This window comes from Anomaloglossus baeobatrachus, chromosome 2 (genome assembly GCF_048569485.1).
Source record: "Anomaloglossus baeobatrachus isolate aAnoBae1 chromosome 2, aAnoBae1.hap1, whole genome shotgun sequence".
Lineage (NCBI taxonomy): Eukaryota > Metazoa > Chordata > Amphibia > Anura > Aromobatidae > Anomaloglossus > Anomaloglossus baeobatrachus.
The window spans coordinates 358,627,228-358,645,037 of record NC_134354.1 but is presented as its reverse complement, the minus strand read 5'-3'; the positions used below and the strand labels follow the sequence as shown (position 1 = coordinate 358,645,037).

At 38.0% G+C, this 17,810-nt stretch overlaps 5 non-coding genes across 5 annotated transcripts; all 5 read right to left on the bottom strand.

Moving 5' to 3' along the window:
- Positions 1-10,801: 10,801 nt before the first annotated feature.
- TRNAV-UAC (transfer RNA valine (anticodon UAC)) lies at positions 10,802-10,874 on the bottom strand. The gene has a single exon. It is a non-coding gene; the product is annotated as a tRNA-Val (tRNA).
- Positions 10,875-12,337: 1,463 nt separating this feature from the next.
- Positions 12,338-12,410, bottom strand: TRNAV-AAC (transfer RNA valine (anticodon AAC)). The gene has a single exon. It is a non-coding gene; the product is annotated as a tRNA-Val (tRNA).
- A 1,754-nt stretch (positions 12,411-14,164) lies between these two features.
- On the bottom strand, positions 14,165-14,237 carry TRNAV-AAC (transfer RNA valine (anticodon AAC)). Its single transcript has one exon. It is a non-coding gene; the product is annotated as a tRNA-Val (tRNA).
- Positions 14,238-16,678: 2,441 nt separating this feature from the next.
- Positions 16,679-16,751, bottom strand: TRNAV-UAC (transfer RNA valine (anticodon UAC)). The gene has a single exon. It is a non-coding gene; the product is annotated as a tRNA-Val (tRNA).
- A 524-nt stretch (positions 16,752-17,275) lies between these two features.
- On the bottom strand, positions 17,276-17,348 carry TRNAV-AAC (transfer RNA valine (anticodon AAC)). The gene has a single exon. It is a non-coding gene; the product is annotated as a tRNA-Val (tRNA).
- Between the last annotated feature and the right edge of the window lie 462 nt (positions 17,349-17,810).

The window sequence follows — 17,810 nt, the reverse complement described above, 5'->3', positions numbered from 1 at the left end:
GTGTGAAGTAGACGTGTTGACGACTCCACTATGAAACCTGTGAAATCCTGCAAAGTAATGGCATTTAGAGACGAGTTTTGACCGCCAGGGGAAAAAAAAAAAATAATTTGTAGTTCTGTTTGTGATGGAAGCCAAAACATCCCGTTATTCTGCTACAAAGCCGAGAACTTCATATATTGGAGTTGGATAGCGTATTATTTCAACACTAAGAACAGATTGGTTTCACTGGGGATTGAACGCAGGATCTTCTGCGTGTTAAGCAGACGTAATGACCACTACACTATGAAACCTGACAAAAAGCTACTGTGTATTGGCTAGCAGAGCAGAATTGTGACTGACGGGGCCTTTTTATTGCTGAACGAAAGTATTTTTGGTTAATGAAACACAATTATTATTACATATTTTACCAGTTTTATTCCTACAAAGGGATTTTGCTTAAAAGGAAGTTTATATTGAATGTGTTACTTTTTTCCACATAGTTTAGTTGTTTGCTTTTGTATTTAAAGGAACTATATATATAATATTGGATTATGTTTTCTGCTAAAATGGTGAATAAAAAAGAAACCCAAAATCGTAGTTCTCTTTGTGATGGAAGCCAAAATTCCATCACAAATTCGTAGCTCTGTTGGGGATGGAAGCCAAAACATTCCATCCTTCGGCAACAAAGCTAAGAACTTCATATATTGTAGTTTAATTGAGTATTATTTCAACACCAAGAACAGATTGGTTTTACTGGGGATTGAACGCAGGACCTTCTGCGTGTTAAGCAGACGTGATGACCACTACTCTGTGAAACCTGATGGAAAGTTACTGTGTATTGGCTAGCAGAGCAGAATTGTGACTGACGGGGCCTTTTTATTGCTGAAGGAAAGTATTTTTGGTTAATGAAACATTTACAATTTTTATTACATATTTTACCAGTTTTATTCCTACAAAGAGATTTTGCTTAAAAGGAAGTTTACATTGAATGTTTGACTTTTTTCCACATAGTTTAGTTGTTTGCTTTTGTATTTAAAGGAACTATATATTTTGAAACAAACAGGATTTTTATAATATGGGATTATGTTTTCTGCTAAAATTGTCAATAAAAAATAAACCCAAAATCGTAGTTCTCTTGGTGAGGGAAGCCAAAATATATTATCAGTTGGCAATAAAACCAAGAATTTCATATATTGATAGCAAATTACTTCAACAGCGAAAACAGCTTGTTTTTACTGGGGATAGAACCCAGGAACTTCTGCATTTGAAGTAGACGTGATGACCACTCCACTATGAAACCTGTGAAATCCTGCAAAGTAATGGCATTTAGAGACGAGTTTTGACCGCCAGGGGAAAAAAAAAAAAATTATTTGTAGTTCTGTTTGTGATGGAAGCCAAAACATACCGTCATTCGGCAACAATGCCGAGAACTTCATATATTGTAGTTGGATAGCTTATGATTTCAACACTAAGAACAGATTGGTTTCACTGGGGATTGAACCCAGGACCTTCTGCGTGTTAAGCAGACGTGATGACTAGAGATGAGCGAACTGGTCCCGGTTCGGCTCGAGGTCGGTTCGCCGAACGGGGGTCCCGTTCGAGTTCGGTTCGTCGAACGTTCGACGAACCGAACTCGAACCAATAGGCTATAATGGGAGGCAATCACAAACATAAAAAAATGCATGATAAATGTACACAAACAGTTAATAAACATTGCCATAACACTTACCGGTCCCCGCGATCCCTTCTGCACTCTGTCTCCTGCCGCTATTCCATCCGATGATCGCTGAATCCTCCCCGTGACCAGCACTGCCAGCAGAGATGCAGGACCTATCGTGACATCAAAATAGCCATGTGACCAGTCACGTGGCTATTATCTCATTGGCTACAGACTGGTCACATGACTATGACACGTCATGTAGGACCTGCGAGAGCATCTCTCCGGTACACGGTGCACATATGTGTATCGCCGTGTACCGGCGACATGCTCTAGCACACGGTCGACTCCCCGTTCCGTTAGGGACCGGCTGACACAGCCGGTCATTAACGGAGATCACCGTTGCCATAGCAACGCAGTTAGCGGTGACGTCACCGCTAACCGCGGCTCCGAGAGCACCATTGCTATGGTAACGCGCTGTCAGCGTTACCGCTGTTACCGCTGACAGCCAGCACTGATCACTCACGGAGTGAAGGCTGCACGATTGTAGTGAGCATTGTAGTGAGGATGAGGTTCCCCAGCCCCAAGTGATGAGCTGGTGAACCTCATCCTTCCTTACTACAATCGTCACTACTACTACACTAGAAAGAAGACAGAAGAGCAGGATCGTGGAGGGGTGACAGGGGGTAATAAAGATGGAGTCTCTAATGTGTCTGTGTATTTATTTCTATTAAAGTATTTTTTCTCTGTGTGGTGTTTTTTTTTAACCCTTTATTGGAGATTCTTAATGGCCGGGTCAAACGTGCCTGACATTAAGAATCTCTGGCTTAATACTGGCTAGTAAAACAAAGCCAGTATTAACTCATGATTACCCAACAAGCCACCCAGCTCCAGGGCTGTTGGAACAGTTGGATACAGCGCCAGATGATGGCGCTTCTATGAGAGCGCCATTTTCTGGGACGGCTGCGGACTGAAATCCGCAGCAGAGGCGCCCGGAAACCTCGGGTTAGCCTGTGCTGCGGATTCCAATCCCCAGCTGCCTAGTTGTACCCGGCTGGACACAAAAATGGGGCGAAGCCCACGTCATTTTGTTTTTTAATTATTTCATGAAATAAGTGAAATAATTAAAAAAAAACGGGTTTCCCTATATTTTTGGTTCCCAGCTGGGTACAAATAGGCAACTGGGGGTTGGAGGCAGCCCGTGGCTGCCTGCTGTACCTGGCTAGCATACAAAAATATGGCGAAGCCCACGTCATTTTTTTGTAGTTTTTTGGCAAAAAAAATAAAAAATGCTTCCCTGGATTTTCCATTGCCAGTGAAGGTAACACCAAGCAGTGGGGGTTAGCAGCCAGTAGCTGCTTGGATTACCCTTAGCTAGCAATACAAAAAATGCAGCGGGAGCCCATATATATTTTTTTTTAATTATTTATTTAAATAACTAAAAACAAAATGGGCTTCCCTGTATTTTGATTGCTGGACATCACAGTGCTGTAAAAATAAATCTTTAAAAAAATGACGTAGCGCTCCGCGGTATTTTTGATTCTCAGCGCAGATAAAGCAGACAGCTACGGGATGCCACCCCCATCTGCCTGCTGTTACCTTGGTTGGCAATCAAAATACAGGGAAGCCCATTAATTTTTTCTATTTAAAAAATAGTTAAAAAAAAAATGACGTTGGGCCCCCCCATTTTTGATAGCCAGCTAGGGTAAAGCAGACGGCTGTAGCCTGAAAACCACAGCTGGCAGCTTTACCGTGGTTGGGGATCCAATGTGGAGGTCCCCTCAGGCTCTTTTTTATAATTATTTTATAAATATTAATAATTACACAATAAAAGTAGGGTCCCCCCCAAATTGGATCACCAGCCAAGGTAAAGCGGACAGCTGTGGTCTGGTATTCTCAGGGTGGGAAGGTCCATAGTTATTGGGCCTTCACAGCCTAAAAATAGCAGGCCGCAGGCACCCCAGACGTGGCGCATCCACTAGATGCGCCAATCCTGGCGCTTCACCCCAGCTCATCCCGTGCCCTGGTGCAGTGGCAAACGGGGTAATAAATCGGGTTGATACTAGCTGTAAAGTCACCTGAGATCAAGCCCAGCAGTTTGTGATGTCATGGCGTCTATTAGATACCAAACATCATAAACTGTCAGTACTAACAAAAAAAAAAATCGACAAAAGAAATTTATTTGAAAAAATAGTCCCCAAAACATTTCCTCTCTCACCAATTTATTGTAAGAAAAAAAATAAAGGGGTCCCACGACAACTCTGGACCGTCTAGAATATGGGGGGGAGACACTCAGGGAACGTATCCCCCATTTTCTAGGAGTGCGGACCCTTCATGTGAGGAGTGTGGGTGCAATGAATCTGCACTCACTCTTCTCGGGTCCACAGCAGCAGAGTCCATGTCGTAATGGTTGCTACCAAAGCTGCAATGCCCTGCTCATGAGGTAAGGCTAATGCCTAATCAGGAGAACTACTGTAGAGGAAGCACTGCTCACTGGTATATAGGTGCTCAGAGGTAATAATAGATAAAATTAGTGAGTAACCTCGGCACTCTAAATCTCCCAGACTAAGTCAGTAAGTCACAACGGATAGTAATGCAAAATCACTCTTTATTGGTCCGTATTAAGAAAAACATTTTTTTTCATAAGCATATATGTTTTTGTCCAAAACAAGTTACAAATGACGTTTCGGCCTGAGCCTTCGTCAGATTGGACTTATCTGCATGTAATCATGAAAAATGACAATATTCAGTATCACATAAGAGTGAGAGAACAATAACATAAACTCGAACAATGTAGAGGTACAATTGGGATGCAGCAAAAAAATTGCAACACAGCAAGAAATGAAACACATGATACAAATGTCATAATACAGTACAAGGACAATATAGTAATGACAAATATGGGGTCAGAGTAGGCTTAGACAGCTCTGGTACGAAAGAGATGTCAATCATAAAGTAACATGTGCAGTAGGTGTAGAGCTACAGTATGCATGGCAGAGCTAATGGGTAGACCGACCATAGAAAAAGTAGAGAAAAAGTGGAGAAAAAATGTAGAAAAAGTGGAGAAAAAGTGGAGAAAAAGTGGAGAAAAAATGGATAAAAAGTGGAGAAAAAGTGAAGGAAAAGTGGAGAAAAAATGGAGAATAAGTGGAAAAAAAATGGAGAAAAAAATGAAGAAAAAGTGGAGAAAAAGTGGAGAAAAAGTGGATAAAAAGTGGAGAAAAAGTGGAGAAAAAATGGAGAAAAAATGTAGAAAAAGTGGAGAAAAAGTAAAGAATAAGTGGAGAAAAAATGGAGAAAAAAATGTAGAAAAAGTGGAGAAAAAAATGAAGAAAAAGTGGAGAAAAAATGTAGAAAAAGTGGAGAAAAAGTGGAGAAAAAATGTAGAAAAAGTGGAGAAAAAGTGGAGAAAAAATGTAGAAAAAGTTGAGAAAAAGTGGAGAAAAAGTGGGGAATAAGTGGAGAATAAGTGGAGAATAAGTGGAGAAAAAATGGAGAAAAAAATGTAGAAAAAGTGGAGAAAAAAATAAAGAAAAAGTGGAGAAAAAATGTAGAAAAAGTAGAGAAAAAGTGGAGAAAAAATGTAGAAAAAGTGGAGAAAAAGTGGAGAAAAAATGTAGAAAAAGTGGAGAAAAAGTGGAGAAAAAGTGGAGAAAAAGTGGAGAAAAAGTGGAGAAAAAATGGAGAAAAAATGTAGAAAAAGTGGAGAAAAAGTGGAGAAAAAGTGGAGAATAAGTGGAGAAAAAATGGAGAAAAAGTGGAGAAAAAATGGAGAAAAAATGGAGAAAAAGTGGAGAAAAAGTGGAGAAAAAGTGGAGAAAAAGTGGAGAATAAGTGGAGAAAAAATGTAGAAAAAAATGTAGAAAAAGTGGAGAAAAAAATGAAGAAAAAGTGGAGAAAAAATGTAGAAAAAGTGGAGAGAAAGTGGAGAAAAAATGTAGAAAAAGTGGAGAAAAAGTGGAGAAAAAATGTAGAAAAAGTGGAGAAAAAGTGGAGAAAAAGTGGAGAATAAGTGGAGAATAAGTGGAGAATAAGTGGAGAAAAAATGTAGAAAAAAATGTAGAAAAAGTGGAGAGAAAGTGGATAAAAAGTGGAGAAAAAGTGGAGAAAAAGTGGAGAATAAGTGGAGAAAAAATGGAGAATAAGTGGAGAAAAAATGGAGAAAAAAAATGAAGAAAAAGTGGAGAAAAAGTGGAGAATAAGTGGAGAATAAGTGGAGAATAAGTGGAGAAAAAATGGAGAAAAAAATGAAGAAAAAGTGGAGAAAAAGTGGAGAAAAAATGGATAACAAGTGGAGAAAAAGTGAAGGAAAAGTGGAGAAAAAGTGGAGAATAAGTGGAGAAAAAATGGATAAAAAAGTGGAGAAAAAGTGGAGAATAAGTGGAGAAAAAATGGAGAATAAGTGGAGAAAAAATGGAGAAAAAAATGAAGAAAAAGTGGAGAAAAAATGGAGAAAAAAATGGAGAAAAAGTGGAGAAAAAGTGGAGAAAAAATGGATAAAAAGTGAAGAAAAAGTGGAGAAAAAGTGGAGAAAAAGTGGATAAAAAGTGGAGAAAAAGTGGAGAAAAAATGTAGAAAAAGTGGAGAAAAAGTGGAGAAAAAGTGGAGAATAAGTGGAGAAAAAATAGTAAATAAGTGGAGAAAAAATGGAGAAAAAAATGAAGAAAAAGTGGAGAAAAAGTGGAGAATAAGTGGTGAAAAAATGGATAAAAAGTGGAGAAAAAGTGAAGGAAAAGTGGAGAAAAAGTGGAGAATAAGTGGAGAAAAAATGGATAAAAAATTGGAGAAGAAGTGGAGAATAAGTGGAGAAAAAATGGAGAATAAGTGGAGAAAAAATGGAGAAAAAATGAAGAAAAAGTGGAGAAAAAATGGAGAAAAAGTGGAGAATAAGTGGAGAAAAAAATGGAGAAAAAGTGGAGAAAAAGTGGAGAAAAAGTGGAGAAAAAATGGAGAAAAAGTGGAGAAAAAGTGGAGAAAAAATGGAGAAAAAGTGGAGAAAAAGTGGAGAAAAAATGGATAAAAAGTGGAGAAAAAGTGAAGGAAAAGTGGAGAAAAAGTGGAGAATAAGTGGAGAATAAGTGGAGAATAAGTGGAGCAAAAATGGAGAAAAAAATGAAGAAAAAGTGGAGAAAAAGTGGAGAAAAAGTGGAGGACAAAATGGATAAAAAGTGGAGAAAAAGTGAAGGAAAAGTGGAGAAAAAGTGGAGAATAAGTGGAGAAAAAATGGATAAAAAAGTGGAGAAAAAGTGGAGAAAAAGTGGAGAATAAGTGGAGAAAAAATGGAGAATAAGTGGAGAACAAATGGATAAAAAGTGGAGAAAAAGTGAAGGAAAAGTGGAGAAAAAGTGGAGAATAAGTGGAGAATAAATGGAGAATAAGTGGAGAAAAAATGGAGAAAAAAATGAAGAAAAAGTGGAGAAAAAGTGGAGAAAAAGTGGAGAAAAAATGGAGAAAAAGTGGAGCACCCTTTGGTGCCTTTCATGTGGCACTAAGGGGTGCTTAGCTTTGTATTTAGCCAAAAAAATGAAAAGAAAAATGACGTAGGATTCCCCCTAGTTTTGTAGCCAGCTAGGGTAAAGCAGACGGCTGCAGCCTGCAGACCACAGCTGGCAACCTCACCTTGGCTGGTAATCCAAAACTGAGGGCACCCCACGCAGTTATTTTAAATTAAATAAATAATTTAAAAAAAAAACACGTAGGGGTCCCCCCAAAATTGGATCACCAGCCAAGGTAAAGCAGACAGCTGGGGCCTGATATTCTCAGACTAGGGAGGTCCATGGTTATTGGACTCTCCCCAGCCTAAAAATAGCAGGCCGCAGCCGCCCCAGAAGTGGCGCATCCATTAGATGCGCCAATCCTGGTGCTTCGCCCCAGCTCATCCCGCGCCCTGGTGCGGTGGCAAACGGGGTAATATATGGGGTTAATACCAGATGTGTAATGTCACCTGGCATCAAGCCCTTGGGTTGGTGAGGTCAGGCGTCTATCAGATACCCGACATCACCAACCCAGTCAGTAATAAAAAAAAATAGACGACAAACACATTTTTATTTGAAAAAACACTCCCCAAAACATTCCCTCTTTAACCAATTTATTAGAATGAAAAACAAATCCAGGTCTGGTGTAATCCTAGGGGTTGCCATGACGATCCACACTGTCCCAGTCAATGAAGAGCAGGATGTTCCCCATTGGCTGGGAGAGCAATGCAGTGACCTGAGCTAACATCAATGGGTCAGCCCAGGTCACTGCAGGGCATGACAAGTGCTGCTGTCAGCGAGGTACATTACCTGCGCTGATCTCCAGCACTGCTGACAGCCCCTGTCACTAAGTTCAATGACCGGATCCTTCACACCAAGTCTCGCGAGAGGCCCGTGACGTCACCGCTAGTCAGTCTCGGGTCGGAAGCGAGAGGTGATGTGACAAGCGGCGGCCATGGAGGACAGTGACAGCGCTGAGGTCGGGATGGCGGGACTTCATCACCGCAGGTAAGCCGAGCGGGACCGTGTGTGTGTGTGTGTGTGTGTGTGTGTGTGTACATGCCGCGGGCAGGAGGGGGCGGAGCGAGCTGAGCGGGGAAGTGTGGGCTTCCTGCACGTAACTAGGATAAACATCGGGTTACTAACCAAAGCGCTTTGGTTGGATACCCGATGTTTATCTTGGTTACCAGCTTGTGGCAGGCTGCCAGCGATGGCTCCTGCACACTGTAGCTGTAAAAAGCCCTGCTTTTTGCTGCTAGAACCGTTCTCGAACGTTTCTAGAACTATTGAATTTTAGCAAAAAGCTCGAGTTCTAGTTCTATCTAGAACACCCCCAAAAATCACTCGAGCCTAGAACTGGAGAACCTCGAACCGTGAACCGCGCTCAACTCTAGTGATGACCACTACATTATGAAACCTGACAAAAAGTTACTGTGTATTGGCTAGCAGAGCAGAATTGTGACTGACGGGGCCTTTTTATTGCTGAAGGAAAGTATTTTTGGTTAATGAAACATTTACAATTATTATTACATATTTTACCAGTTTTATTCCTACAAAGGGATTTTGCTTAAATTGAAGTTTATATTGAATGTGTTACTTTTTTCTCCATAGTTTGGTCTTTTGCTTTTGTATTTATGGGAACTATATATTTTGAAACAAATAGGATTTTTATAATATGGGATTATGTTTTCTGCTAAAATGGTCAATAAAAAGAAACCCAAAATCGTAGTTCTCTTTGTGATGAAAGCCAAAATGTATTGTCATTTGGCAACGAAACCAAGAATTTCACATATTACAAGTCGATAGGAAATTACTTCAACACCAAAAACAGATTGGTTTCACTGGGGATAGAACCCAGGACTTTCTGCGTGTGAAGCAGACGTGATGACCACTACACTATGAAACCTTTGAAATCCTGCAAAATAATGGCAATTAGAGACGAGTTTTGACCGCTAGGGGAAAAAAAACAAATTCGTAGCTCTGTTGGTGATGGAAGCTAAAACATCCCGTTATTCGGCAACAAAGCCAAGAACTTCATATATTGTAGTTTAATTGAGTATTATTTCAACACCAAGAACAGATTGGTTTTACTGGGGATTGAACGCAGGAGCTTCTGCGTGTTAAGCAGACGTGATGACCACTACTCTATGAAACCTGATGGAAAGTTACTGTGTATTGGCTAGCAGAGCAGAATTGTGACTGACGGGGCCTTTTTGTTGCTGAAGGAAAGTATTTTTGGTTAATGAAACATTTACAATTTTTATTACATATTTTACCAATTTTATTCCTACAAAGGGATTTTGCTTAAAAGGAAGTTTACATTGAATGTGTTACTTTTTTCCACATAGTTTAGTTGTTTGATTTTGTATTTATAGGAACTATATATTTTGAAGCAAACAGGATTTTTAAAATATGGGATTATGTTTTCTGATAAAATGGTCAATAAAAAAGAAACCCAAAATCGTAGTTCTCTTGGTGATGGAAGCCAAAATATATTATCAGTTGGCAACAAAGGAAAGAATTTCATATGTTACAGGTTGATATCAAATTACTTCCAATCATTCGGCAACAAAGCCAAGAACTTCATATATTGTAGTTTAATTGAGTATTATTTCAACACCAAGAACAGATTGGTTTTACTGGGGATTGAACGCAGGACCTTCTGCGCGTTAAGCAGACGTGATGACCACTACTCTATGAAACCTGATGGTCAATAAAAAAGAAACCCAAAATCGTAGTTCTCTTGGTAATAAAAGCCAAAATATATTATCAGTTGGCAACAAAATAAAGAATTCCATATGTTACAGGTTGATAGCAAATTACTTCAACAGCGAAAACGGCTTGTTTTTACTGGGGATTGAACCCAGAACCTTCTGCGTGTGAAGTAGACGTGATGACGACTCCACTATGAAACCTGTGAAATCCTGCAAAGTAATGGCATTTAGAGACGAGTTTTGACCGCCAGGGGAAAAAAATAATAATCTGTAGTTCTGTTTGTGATGGAAGCCAAGACATCCCGTCATACGGCAACAAAGCCAAGAACTTCATATATTGTAGTTGGATAGCGTATTATTTCAACACTAAGAACAGATTTGTTTCACTGGGGATTGAACCCAGGACCTTCTGCGTGTTAAGCAGATGTGATGACCACTACACTGTGAAACCTGACGAAAATTTACTGTGTATTGGCTGGTAGAGCAGAATTGTGACTGACAGGGCCTTTTTATTGCTGAGGGAAAGTATTTTTGGTTAATGAAACATTTACAATTATTATTACATATTTTACCAGTTTTATTCCTACAAAGGGATTTTGCTTAAATTGAAACCCAAAATCGTAGTTTTCTTTGTGATGGAAGCCAAAATGTATTGTCATTTGGCAACGAAACCAAGAATTTCACATATTACAAGTCGATAGGAAATTACTTCAACACCAAAAACAGATTGGATTCACTGGGGATTGAAACCAGGACCTTCTGCGTGTGAAGCAGACGTGATGACCACTACACTATGATACCTTTGTAATTCTGCAAAGTAATGGCAATTAGAGACGAGTTTTGACTGCCAGGGGAAAAAAAACAAATTCGTAGCTCTGTTGGTGATGGAAGCTAAAACATCCCGTTATTCGGCAACAAAGCCAAGAAATTAATATACTGCAGGTTGATAGGGGATTATTTCAACACCAAGAACACATGGGTTTCACTGGGGATTGAACCCAGGCCCTTCTGCGTGTAAAGCAGACGTGATTTCCACTACACTATGAAACCTTTGAAAGCCTGCAAAGTAATGGCAATTAGAGACGAGTTTTGACCGCCAGGGAAAAAAAAAACAAATTCGTAGCTCTGTTCGGGATGGAAGCCAAAACATCCCATCATTCGGCAACAAAGCCAAGAACTTCATATATTGTAGTTTAATTGAGTATTATTTCAACACCAAGAACAGATTGGTTTTACTGGGGATTGAACGCAGGACCTTCTGCGCGTTAAGCAGACGTGATGACCACTACTCTATGAAACCTGATGGAAAGTTACTGTGTATTGGCTAGCAGAGCAGAATTGTGACTGACGGGGCCTTTTTATTGCTGAAGAAAGTATTTTTTGTTAATGAAACATTTACATTTTTTATTACATATTTTACCAGTTTTATTCCTACAAAGGGATTTTGCTTAAATTGAAGTTTATATTGAATGTGTTACTTTTTTCTCCATAGTTTGGTCTTTTGCTTTTGCATTTATGGGAACTATATATTTTGAATCAAATAGGATTTTTATAATATGGGATTATGTTTTCTGCTAAAATGGTCAATAAAAAAGAAACCCAAAATCGTAGTTCTCTTGGTGATGGAATCCAAAATATATTATCAGTTGGCAACAAAGGAAAGAATTTCATATGTTACAGGTTGATATCAAAATACTTCCCATCATTCGGCAACAAAGCCAAGAACTTCATATATTGTAGTTTAATTGAGTATTATTTCAACACCAAGAACAGATTGGTTTTACTGGGGATTGAACGCAGGACCTTCTGCGCGTTAAGCAGACGTGATGACCACTACTCTATGAAACCTGATGGAAAGTTACTGTGTATTGGCTAGCAGAGCAGAATTGTGACTGACGGGGCCATTTTATTGCTGAAGAAAGTATTTTTCGTTAATGAAACATTTACAATTTTTATTACATATTTTACCAGTTTTATTCCTACAAAGGGATTTTGCTTAAAAGGAAGTTTACATTGAATGTGTTACTTTTTTCCACATAGTTTAGTTGTTTGCTTTTGTATTTAAAGGAACTATATATTTTGAAACAAACAGGATTTTTATAATATGGGATTATGTTTTCTGCTAAAATGGTCAATAAAAAAGAAACCCAAAATCGTAGTTCTCTTGGTAATAAAAGCCAAAATATATTATCAGTTGGCAACAAAACAAAGAATTTCATATGTTACAGGTTGATAGCAAATTACTTCAACAGCGAAAACAGCTTGTTTTTACTGGGGATTGAACCCAGGACCTTCTGCGTGTGAAGTAGACGTGATGACGACTCCACTATGAAACTTGTGAAATCCTGCAAAGTAATGGCATTTAGAGACGAGTTTTGACCGCCAGGGGAAAAAAATAATAATTTGTAGTTCTGTTTGTGATGGAAGCCAAGACATCCCGTCATACGGCAACAAAGCCGAGAACTTCATATATTGTAGTTGGATAGCGTATTATTTCAACACTAAGAACAGATTGGTTTCACTGGGGATTGAACCCAGGACCTTCTGCGTGTTAAGCAGATGTGATGACCACTACACTATGAAACCTGACGATAAGTTACTGTGTATTGGCTAGCAGAGCAGAATTGTGACTGACGGGGCCTTTTTATTGCTGAAGGAAAGTATTTTTGGTTAATGAAACATTTACAATTTTTATTACATATTTTACCAATTTTATTCCTACAAAGGGATTTTGCTTAAAAGGAAGTTTACATTGAATGTGTTACTTTTTTCCACATAGTTTAGTTGTTTGCTTTTGTATTTAAAGGAACTATATATTTTGAAACAAACAGGATTTTTATAATATGGGATTATGTTTTCTGCTAAAATGGTCAATAAAAAAGAAACCCAAAATCGTAGTTCTCTTGGTAATAAAAGCCAAAATATATTATCAGTTGGCAACAAAACAAAGAATTTCATATGTTACAGGTTGATAGCAAATTTCTTCAACAGCGAAAACGGCTTGTTTTTACTGGGGATTGAACTCAGGACCTTCTGCTTGTGAAGTAGACGTGAAGACGACTCCACTATGAAACTTGTGAACTCCTGCAAAGTAATGGCATTTAGAGACGAGTTTTGACCACCAGGGGAAAAAAAATAATAATTTGTAGTTCTGTTTGTGATGGAAGCCAAAACATCCCGTCATACGGCAACAAAGCCGAGAACTTCATATATTGTAGCTGGATAGCATATTAATTCAACACTAAGAACAGATTGGTTTCACTGGGGATTGAACCAAGGACCTTCTGCGTGTTAAGCAGACGTGATTACCACTACACTATGAAACCTGACGATAAGTTACTGTGTATTGGCTAGCAGAGCAGAATTGTGACTGACGGGGCCTTTTTATTGCTGAAGGAAAGTATTTTTGGTTAATGAAACATTTACAATTATTATTACATATTTTACCAGTTTTATTCCTACAAAGGGATTTTGCTTAAATTGAAGTTTACATTGATTGTGTTACTTTTTTCTACATAGTTTAGTCGTTTGCTGTTGTATTTATGGGAACTATATATTTTGAAACAAATAGGATTTTTATAATATGGGATTATGTTTTCTGCTAAAATGGTCAATAAAAAAGAAACCCAAAATCGTAGTTCTCTTTGAGATGGAAGCCAAAATGTATTGTCATTTGGCAACGAAACCAAGAATTTCACATATTACAAGTCGATAGGAAATTACTTCAACACCAAAAACAGATTGGTTTCACTGGGGATTGAACCCAGGACCTTCTGCGTGTGAAGCAGACGTGATGACCACTACACTATGATACCTTTGAAAATCTGCAAAGTAATGGCAATTAGAGACGAGTTTTGACAGCCAGGGGAAAAAAAAACAAATTCGTAGCTCTGTTGGTGATGGAAGCTAAAACATCCCGTTATTCGGCAACAAAGCCAAGAACTTTATATACTGCAGGTTGATAGGGGATTATTTCAACACCAAGAACACATGGGTTTCACTGGGGATTGAACCCAGGACCTTCTGCGTGTAAAGCAGACGTGATTTCCACTACACTATGAAAACTTTGAAAGCCTGCAAAGTAATGGCAATTAGAGACGAGTTTTGACCGCCAGGGAAAAAAAAAACAAATTCGTAGCTCTGTTGGGGATGGAAGCCAAAACATCCCATCATTCGGCAACAAAGCCAAGAACTTCATATATTGTAGTTTAATTGAGTATTATTTCAACACCAAGAACAGATTGGTTTTACTGAGGATTGAACGCAGTACCTTCTGCGTGTTAAGCAGAACTTCATATATTGTAGTTGGATAGCGTATTATTTCAACACTAAGAACAGATTGGTTTCACTGGGGATTGAACCCAGGACCTTCTGCGTGTTAAGCAGACGTGATGACCACTACACTATGAAACCTGACGATAAGTTACTGTGTATTGGCTAGCAGAGCAGAATTGTGACTGACGGGGCCTTTTTATTGCTGAAGGAAAGTATTTTTGGTAAATGAAACATTTACAATTATTATTACATATTTTACCAGTTTTATTCCTACAAAGGGATTTTGCTTAAATTGAAGTTTATATTGAATGTGTTACTTTTTTCTCCATAGTTTGGTCTTTTGCTTTTGTATTTATGGGAACTATATTTTTTGAAACAAATAGGATTTTTAGAATATGGGATTATGTTTTCTGCTAAAATGGTCAATAAAAAAGAAACCCAAAATCGTAGTTCTCTTGGTGATAAAAGCCAAAATATATTATCAGTTGGCAACAAAACAAAGAATTTCATATGTTACAGGTTGATAGCAAATTACTTCAACAGCGAAAACGGCTTGTTTTTACTGGGGATTGAACACAGGACCTTCTGCGTGTGAAGTAGACGTGATGACGACTCCACTATGAAACCTGTGAAATCCTGCAAAGTAATGGCATTTAGAGACGAGTTTTGACCGCCAGGGGAAAAAAAAACAAATTCGTAGCTCTGTTGGTGCTGGAAGCTAAAACATCCCGTTATTCGGCAACAAAGCCAAGAACCTCATATATTGTAGATTAATTGAGTATTATTTCAACACCAAGAACAGATTGGTTTTACTGGGAATTGAACGCAGGACCTTCTGCGCGTTAAGCAGACGTGATGACCACTACTCTATGAAACCTGATGGAAAGTTACTGTGTATTGGCTAGCAGAGCAGAATTGTGACTGACGGGGCCTTTTTATTGCTGAAGAAAGTATTTTTTGTTAATGAAACATTTACATTTTTTATTACATATTTTACCAGTTTTATTCCTACAAAGGGATTTTGCTTAAATTGAAGTTTATATTGAATGTGTTACTTTTTTCTCCATAGTTTGGTCTTTTGCTTTTGCATTTATGGGAACTATATATTTTGAATCAAATAGGATTTTTATAATATGGGATTATGTTTTCTGCTAAAATGGTCAATAAAAAAGAAACCCAAAATCGTAGTTCTCTTGGTGATGGAATCCAAAATATATTATCAGTTGGCAACAAAGGAAAGAATTTCATATGTTACAGGTTGATATCAAAATACTTCCCATCATTCGGCAACAAAGCCAAGAACTTCATATATTGTAGTTTAATTGAGTATTATTTCAACACCAAGAACAGATTGGTTTTACTGGGGATTGAACGCAGGACCTTCTGCACGTTAAGCAGACGTGATGACCACTACTCTATGAAACCTGATGGAACGTTACTGTGTATTGGCTAGCAGAGCATAATTGTGACTGACGGGGCCATTTTATTGCTGAAGAAAGTATTTTTCGTTAATGAAACATTTACAATTTTTATTACATATTTTACCAGTTTTATTCCTACAAAGGGATTTTGCTTAAAAGGAAGTTTACATTGAATGTGTTACTTTTTTCCACATAGTTTAGTTGTTTGCTTTTGTTTTTAAAGGAACTATATATTTTGAAACAAACAGGATTTTTATAATATGGGATTATGTTTTCTGCTAAAATGGTCAATAAAAAAGAAACCCAAAATCGTAGTTCTCTTGGTAATAAAAGCCAAAATATATTATCAGTTGGCAACAAAACAAAGAATTTCATATGTTACAGGTTGATAGCAAATTACTTCAACAGCGAAAACGGCTTGATTTTACAGGGGATTGAACCCAGGACCTTCTGCGTGTGAAGTAGACGTGATGACGACTCCACTATGAAACTTGTGAAATCCTGCAAAGTAATGGCATTTAGAGACGAGTTTTGACCGCCAGGGGAAAAAAATAATAATTTGTAGTTCTGTTTGTGATGGAAGCCAAGACATCCCGTCATACGGCAACAAAGCCGAGAACTTCATATATTGTAGTTGGATAGCGTATTATTTCAACACTAAGAACAGATTGGTTTCATTGGGGATTGAACCCAGGACCTTCTGCGTGTTAAGCAGATGTGATGACCACTACACTATGAAACCTGACGATAAGTTACTGTGTATTGGCTAGCAGAGCAGAATTGTGACTGACGGGGCCTTTTTATTGCTGAAGGAAAGTATTTTTGGTTAATGAAACATTTACAATTTTTATTACATATTTTACCAATTTTATTCCTACAAAGGGATTTTGCTTAAAAGGAAGTTTACATTGATTGTGTTACTTTTTTCTACATAGTTTAGTCGTTTGCTGTTGTATTTATGGGAACTATATATTTTGAAACAAATAGGATTTTTATAATATGGGATTATGTTTTCTGCTAAAATGGTCAATAAAAAAGAAACCCAAAATCGTAGTTCTCTTTGTGATGGAAGCCAAAATGTATTGTCATTTGGCAACGAAACCAAGACTTTCACATATTACAAGCCGATAGGAAATTACTTCAACACCAAAAACAGATTGGTTTCACTGGGGATTGAACCCAGGACCTTCTGCGAGTAAAGCAGACGTGATGACCACTACACTATGAAACCTTTGAAAATCTGCAAACTAATGGCAATTAGAGACGAGTTTTGCCCGCCAGGGGAAAAAAAACAAATTCGTAGCTCTGTTGGTGATGGAAGTTAAAACATCCCGTTATTCGGCAACAAAGCCAAGAACTTTACATACTGCAGGTTGATAGTGGATTATTTCAACACCAAGAACACATGGGTTTCACTGGGGATTGAACCCAGGACCTTCTGCGTGTAAAGCAGACGTGATTTCCACTACACTATGAAAACTTTGAAAGCCTGCAAAGTAATGGCAATTAGAGACGAGTTTTGACCGCCAGGGAAAAAAAAAACAAATTCGTAGCTCTGTTGGGGATGGAAGCCAAAACATCCCATCATTCGGCAACAAAGCCAAGAACTTCATATATTGTAGTTTAATTGAGTATTATTTCAACACCAAGAACAGATTGGTTTTACTGAGGATTGAACGCAGTACCTTCTGCGTGTTAAGCAGAACTTCATATATTGCAGTTGGATAGCGTATTATTTCAACACTAAGAACAGATTGGTTTCACTGGGGATTGAACCCAGGACCTTCTGCGTGTTAAGCAGACGTGATGACCACTACACTATGAAACCTGACGATAAGTTACTGTGTATTGGCTAGCAGAGCAGAATTGTGACTGACGGGGCCTTTTTATTGCTGAAGGAAAGTATTTTTGGTAAATGAAACATTTACAATTATTATTACATATTTTACCAGTTTTATTCCTACAAAGGGATTTTGCTTAAATTGAAGTTTATATTGAATGTGTTACTTTTTTCTCCATAGTTTGGTCTTTTGCTTTTGTATTTATGGGAACTATATTTTTTGAAACAAATAGGATTTTTAGAATATGGGATTATGTTTTCTGCTAAAATGGTCAATAAAAAAGAAACCCAAAATCGTAGTTCTCTTTGTGATGGAAGCCAAAATGTATTGTCATTTGGCAACGAAACCAAGAATTTCACATATTACAAGTCGATAGGAAATTACTTCAACACCAAAAACAGATTGGTTTCATTGGGGATTGAACCCAGAACATTCTGCGTGTGAAGCAG